Genomic DNA, 8,015 nt, shown 5'->3' with positions numbered 1-8,015 from the left:
GTTCCAGAGACTTTCCACTGAAGCTCAAAGTCTAAGCCAAGACGTTTCCGCAAGAGAAAGTCCGCCAACCAGAATGATGTGTTGGCCTTCTTATTTTGATGATGTTTTAACAAATAATTTATAACTAATATTATTTGTCTAGTGCTTGTGTTTTTGTATTTATTCTAGATAAACAATCAGTTGGAGGATGGATGGACTAGAACTTTCACAATCATATTCTTTGAAGGATGAAAAGAATATCGGTATGAAGCAATACATTTCAAGTCAAGATTCAAGTGTTAGCCCTTATGTTTTGATGATGTTTTACAACCACCATTATCGGTACTAATGGCTTATTAAGTACAAATATAGTGAATTCATATATCAAGCTTATTAGTGCCACTAATGGAGGATTGGATGGAATATGCGCTACAACGATGATATCCAAAGGAGGAGGAGGCATAGTGATGAAGCAACGTTATTTCAAGAACAACAAATTCAAATAGAAGCTTCATCAAATTCAAGCTATATCAAGACTCAAGCATTGCATTCTATATGAGGATATTAGCTATCTTTTATTTTTTTTCTCTCTAGTGCTAGAATGTAGGCAAAGAGTTATTAACTTCACTTGAAGCTATTGGGATATCACACACACGTTTTCATACTTATGTTTTTAAGCGTTTTTCACAAAATACTATTTTTCACAAGTATGAGGACCTATCTGCAAAATTCCTTTTCCAAACAATTTGTTTTTAACATTAAAAACATTTTACAAAGTTTCATAATTTTCAGAGGTCAAATAAATATTTTCCAAATATTTTAGTTATGTCAAAAACAGTGTTTTGGGATGTATCAGAATGCGGTCGGCCGCATCGGTCGACCGCACCTATGTTCATTCCTCACTGGGTAGCAGAGAGTTCGTCGGTCAACCGTCGCGGTCGACCGAGAGCTTCCTTCGGTCGACCGCACCGGTCGACCGGACAAGTCTCTGCTTGTTTTTTCTCGTTTTTGATCTGGTATCAATTACATCATCATCATTATTTAGTATAATAGGTATTTTTGAAAAACTTTCATTAAAAGAAACATGTAAAGATTCTTCAATAACTTGTGTTCTTTTGTTATAAATTCTATATGCTTTACTGTGATTAGAATATCCAACAAAAATTCCTTCATCGGATTTTGAATCAAATTTATCTAAGTTATCCTTTGTATTTAAGATAAAACATTTACAACCAAAAACTTTAAAGTAAGATACTTTAGGAATTTTGTTATAAAATAATTCATAAGATGTTTTCTTTAAAATAGGTCGTAATAAAACTCTATTTAATACATAACAAGCTGTTGATACGACTTCTGCCCAAAAATATTTAGGTAAATTACTATCACATAACATGGTTCTAGCACATTCTTGTAAGGTTCTATTTTTCCTTTCTACAACTCCATTTTGTGGAGCAGCTCGAGGAAAAGAGAATGTGTGTGATATACCATGTTGATCACAATAATTTGCAAATAATTCATTTTCAAATTCACCTCCATGATCACTACGTATAGAGATAATAGAAGTTGATTTTTGATTTTGAATTTTCTTGCAAAATATAGAAAACTCATTAAAAGCATCATTTTTATGTTTAAGAAAAATTACCCAAGTGAATCTAGAAAAATCATCAACAAGAACAAATGCATATCTACTTCCATTTAAAGATGCTACTCTAGATGGACCAAAAAGATCTATATGAATTAATTCTAATGGTCTATTTGTAGATATTATATTTTTAGATTTAAAAGAAGATTTGTGCATTTTTCCTTGTTGACATGCATCACAAAAATTATTTTTAAATGACATCTTAGGCAAACCATTTACTGAATCATTTTTAGAAATCTTAGACATATGTTTAAAGTTAACATGTCCAAAACGTTTATGCCATAAAATAGAATCATTAGATGATGCAATAAGACAATGTTCATTTGAAATATTATTCATTGATAACACATATATGTTATTTTTTCTATAACCTTTAAAAATAATGGTTATTAAATCAATATCATAAATTAAGCATGATTCTTTTTCAAAAACAATTTTATAACCTTTATCACAAAGTTGACTAATACTTAGTAAATTATGTTTAAGACCATTAACTAATAAAACATTATCAATGATAGGTTTGTTTGGATTACCTACGGAACCAATACCGATGACTTTTCCTTTGTTGTTATCTCCAAAAGTAACGGTACCTCCATCCTTGTTTTGAAAAGATGACAACAATTGAATATTTCCAGTCATATGTTTAGAGCAACCACTATCTAAAATCCACCTATCTTTCTTGGGTACCTGAAAAAATAAACATTTACATTTTGGTACCCATACTATGTTGGGTCCTTTAAATTAGCCTTTAGGAAACCAAACCCATGAAGAGTTTGATTTACTTAAATAATTAGATGATAAACAAATATTTTTAATAAAATCAGAAATATAAAAATTCTTATTAAAAGAAGATAATTCTTTTGGAACCCAAATAGAAAAGAATTTTGATTTCTTTTTATACAAATTTTCATATTTATAATCATGCAAATCACAAGAAGGTTTTACAAAAATTGTATTCTTTGATTTGTTTTTATTAATTTGAAAACCTAATCCTTTTGTCTTTTGTGATTCTCTTTGAAAAGAAAGAATATTATTAAGATTTTCTTTTCCTTTATTAAATTTGCTTACATTTAAACATATATCTTCATATCTTGATTTAAAAGAAGAAATATCTTTATCTAAACTATTAATTCGAATATTTAACTTATTACATTCTGATTTTAAATATTTATTTTCATTAGATAAATTATCATTTTCTTTTAGTAAAGAAAAATTTTCTTCTTTTAATTCAACTAATTGAGAATTAGTATAAGTAGAGGAATTTAAATCTGAAATTTCTTCACGTAACCTTTTATTCTCACCTTTAAGAAAATTATGTGAAATTTTTAATCTTATAAAAGTTTCATATAATTCATTAAAAGCATCTAAAAGCTCTTCATTTTCACTTACATCATCTTGTGCCATGAAACACATGTGAGCACTTTCCTTTTCTTCAATTTCTTCATCTGAGGATGATTCATCACTATCATCCCAAGTGACCGCCATTGCTTTCCTCTTCTTGTTATTTTGAATATTGTTGAAGTTGTTGAAATAACTTGATTTTTGTTTATTCTTCAACATTGGACAATCTTTCTTCATATGCCCTGGTTTATTACACTTAAAACAAAGAGGGTTAGTTGAATTTGAATTCTTAAATTTAAAATTACCTCTTTTGATGAATTTTCGAAATTTTCGTGCAAACATGCCCATTTCTTCATCATTATCATCTGAATCTTCTTTATCTGAAGTAGTATTAAATGCAAGAACTTTCTTGTTCTTAGATTCTTCATCATTCTTCCTATCTTCAAGTTGTACTTCATATGCCATAAGATTACCAATAAGATTTTCAACCGTAAGAGTTGACAAATCATTGGCTTCTTCAATAGCGGTAACTTTCTTTTCCCATTGTGGAGTAAGTGAACGAAGTATCTTTCTTACCATCTCCACTTGAGTATATGTTTTTCCAAGACCAATAAGAGAATTTGTGATGTCGGTGAATCTTGTGAACATTTCTCCAATAGTCTCATTTTCCTTCATCTTGAATAATTCAAATCTGTGCACAAGAACAGAAATTTTAGATTCTTTAACTTTAGTAGTACCTTCATGAGTTACCTCGAGTGTGTGCCAAATATCATATGCGGATGTGGCCGTTGACACCCTATTGAACTCATTCTTGTCAAGTGCACAAAATAAGGCATTCATTGCTTTAGAATCCAAATTCGCATTGTTCCTTTGAGATGTAGTCCATTCCGCGAAAGGAGTTGTTGGTTTCTCATATTTTGTTTCAACGACGTTCCAAAGTTCGTAGCCAAGAGATTGGAGATAGATCTTCATCCTACACTTCCAGTAGTTGTAGTTCGTGCCATCGAACATTGGAGGACGATTTGTAGAGTGACCTTCCTTGAATTGTGATGTATTTGACAATGCCATCTTTCACCTTGCTCTGATACCAAATGTAGGATCTGAAATAGATACACTTGAACACTAGAGGGGGGGTGAATAGTGTTCTTTTAAAATTATTGCAAAGTAGATAATAAATTGCAAAGAAAAAATGGCAATCTCAGAAATTTGCAAACACAAACACAAGGATTTTATACTGGTTCCACCAAACTGGTGTACATCCAGTCCCCAAGCAAATCCCGCTTGAGAGTTTTCACTATGATTTTGAATAAACTTACAAAATCAAATGCAAACCTGACCAATTTGCAAGTTCCTGCAAATTGCAACACCAATTGACAAACTCCTTGTCAATTTGAACACCAATCTCTAACCCAAGAGACTAACCCTCTCACAACCGAGAGAAAACTTGTTGAAGAAGAACACAATGATCCTATAAGCCTTGAATGTGTAATAATGTGCAGCAGTGGCTTAGGATTCTTTTAATCTCTGTAAAATTGCCTAATTGATTTGTTTTTGATGAAAGTATATAGGCAATTTCAGAAACTCTTCTTTTTCAGAAAATCAGAATGTTTTTCACTTGGAAAATTGCTCTAGAATCAAAGCTTATGGGTATGTATATATCTTTCATTTTTCTGAACAAATAACCTATATATACCCCTTGAAAAGACAAGTTTTTAAAGTTTGAAAACGTTTAAAAACGGCCAAAAACTGTCAGAAATTCAAATTCTGAAAAACTGGAAAACTGTCTTTGTAGTCGACTACTGTAGTCATTAGTCGACTACACTGAGTTCAGACAGACTCTGTGTTTTCGGAAAATATTCTCAGTAGTCGACTATAATGATCATTAGTCGACTATACTTTAATTTGACAGAAACTTGAAAAATAACATTTTTCTTCAGTGGTCGACTATAATGTTAATTAGTCGACTATACTGTAAACAGACAGAAACTTGTATTTGAGTTATATACATGAGTAGTCGACTACTATCCTAATTAGTCGACTATTAAGATCAAATATTCAGAAATAATGAGTTTTTATAATTAAGATTTAACTACTATTCTAATGGTTAACATAGGGGATTTCTATAGTTAACCAACACACTAAGCCTGTGTTAGTGTGTTCTAAAATTGTGTGTGTGTGCGTGTGTGTGTGATCAAGGCTTGTACAAATATTCTAAGTAAAGAAAAAATTCAAATACATTATCTTTTGTTCTTCATTTTCTTCACTTCAAAATGCCTTGATATCCATTTGCACTTGTACATATTCTGATATTGAAATCTGCATATGAAAGTTAGTGCACACACAATATAAATTGTTATCATCAAAACACTATCATGGAGATATGATATTCAACAGTGTTGACCGACGCGCACGAGCTTATTGACGGGCGTGTGCAGACCGTTAGGCGCGTTTGGATGTTTTGAGTTGATTGACACGCGCTAGCTAACTGACGCGCGCAAGCAGACCGTTGGGCGTGTTTGGACGTTTTGAGTTGATTGACACACACGAGCTGACTGACGTGTGCGTCAGGTCACTTTGAGTTGATTGACACACGCGAGCTGATCGTCGTGTGCGCATCGACCGACACACATGAGTTGACTGACGTGCGCGCGTTGACTGACGTGCGCACATGCCACATGGAGGTGGTTGGTGAACGTACGGGACGCTTGGTTTGCCATTCTGGTGGCTGACGAGCGTGTGAGCCACTTGACGTTGGCCGTTCTGGTTCGTCGAATCGTCATCAACGTTTCGCCGATTCGCTTCATGCACTTGTCGGTGTTAGATAATCCTCTTTGACTCGGATAATCCTCTTCAACTTGGATAATGACGTTCATTGTCTTCTCTTTGTCTCGAGCTGTGCATGGATACCTATAGATATTTTTTAGACGCCTACATCAATGAATTGGGAGATTTCCATATGAAGTTTGTTAGCCCTTATGTTTTGATGATGTTTTACAACCACCATTATCGGTACTAATGGCTTATTAAGTTCAAATGTAGTGAATTCATATATCAAGCTTATTAGTGCCACAAATGGAGGATTGGATGGAATATGCGCTACAACGATGATATCCAAAGGAGGAGGAGGCATAGTGATGAAGCAACGTTATTTCAAGAACAACAAATTCAAATAGAAGCTTCATCAAATTCAAGCTATATCAAGACTCAAGCATTGCATTCTATATGAGGATATTAGCTATCTTTTATTTTTTTTCTCTCTAGTGCTAGAATGTAGGCAAAGAGTTATTAACTTCACTTGAAGCTATTGGGATATCACACACACATTTTCATACTTATGTTTTTAAGCGTTTTTCATAAAATACTATTTTTCACAAGTATGAGGACCTATCTGCAAAATTCCTTTTCCAAACAATTTGTTTTTAACATTAAAAACATTTTACAAAGTTTCATAATTTTCAGAGGTCAAATAAATATTTTCCAAATATTTTAGTTATGTCAAAAACAGTGTTTTGGGATGTATCAGAATGCGGTCGGCCGCATCGGTCGACCGCACCTATGTTCATTCCTCACTGGGTAGCAGAGAGTTCGTCGGTCAACCGTCGCGGTCGACCGAGAGCTTCCTTCGGTCGACCGCACCGGTCGACCGGACAAGTCTCTGCTTGTTTTTTCTCGTTTTTGATCTGGTTAGCGGTCGACCGAAATTTTCGTCGGTCGACCGAACTTTTCCATCGGTCGACCGGAGTTTCCGTCGGTCGACCGTCGTATTTTTTCAAACGGTTATCTCTGTCTTTTTCGGTGCCGCTCAATACAGATCTCAGCGACGTTTTGGTTTCAGATTTTGGGGGATTAAGGGATGGGTTTAAACAGCTGTTTTTCTCCTATTTAAACTCCACCTCTTCTTCTTCCTCACTGTCCCAACTTTTGCAAAACCCAGAGATGTTGTTTTTCACAGAGCTTAAATTTTAAAACCTGTTCTTCTGAGTTTTGTGTGTGTTCACTTCCCAACTTCAGTGTGCTCTTTCTCTTTGCCATAGGAACGTTGTAAAGAGAGAGTCTTACACCATTTCTACTATCTTGTGAGTGTGATCTTGTGTAGATCAACTGTGAGGGAGTGTGATCTAGTGAGATCAACTGTGTAGTGTGAGATCGTGTGGGGATCGTTGTGTAGACGAAGTTTCGACTTCCAAACCGGGTTGTGTAGTGGATTTCTCCTCGAGAGTGGAGAGCGGGGACATAGGTCAGCGGACCGAACCTCGTTAACATATCGTGTGTCACAGGATAACAATTCCTAACCCTATCTCCTCTATTTTGATTGCATTAGAATATTGTGGTTTGCTTGTCTTAATTTTATTGCATAATTATAGCCTCTTGACCCTAATCCCCCCCCCCCCTCTAGGGTCCAACAATTGATATCAGAGCTTGGTCTCTATATTAGTTTTTGGTTTAATCACCTTAGAGAAAAGATCTTATGGAGGCTTCAATGAATGTGCATATGCTAGAGGGACAATCCACCACTATACCACCACTCTTCACTGGTAGTAACTTTGCTTATTGGAAGGCTAGGATGAGATTTTACCTTCGTTACATTGACCTTGACATCCTAGAACTCATAGAGAAAAAGTACGTAGAGAAGTCCAAAGTTAGGACTATGACTGATGGAGAAAGGCACCAAGCCAATCTCAATGCAAAGGCTATGAATGCCTTAATTTGTGGTCTTTTCCCCAACGAGTATAATAGGGTTTCCACGTATGCAACCGCATACGAAATTTGGGTGAAATTGTGTATTACACACGAAGGAACCCTTCAAGTCAAGGAATCCAAGATTAGTGGACTTATGCATGAATATGAGTTATTTCAAATGCTTCCAAATTAATCAATTGATGCTATGTTTTCTCGCTTCACTAACATTATCAATGAATTGCATGGTCTTGACAAGAAGTTGACTATTCAAGAGATGAATTACAAGATTCTTCGTTCATTGACTCCGATGTGGGAACCCAAGGTGATGGCAATAGAAGAAGCTCATGACCTTACCACTTTACCTCTCGATGGC

The sequence above is a fragment of the Asparagus officinalis genome, chromosome 8, assembly GCF_001876935.1.
Source record: "Asparagus officinalis chromosome 8, Aspof.V1, whole genome shotgun sequence".
Lineage (NCBI taxonomy): Eukaryota > Viridiplantae > Streptophyta > Magnoliopsida > Asparagales > Asparagaceae > Asparagus > Asparagus officinalis.
Note: the sequence above shows the minus strand (reverse complement) of the source record.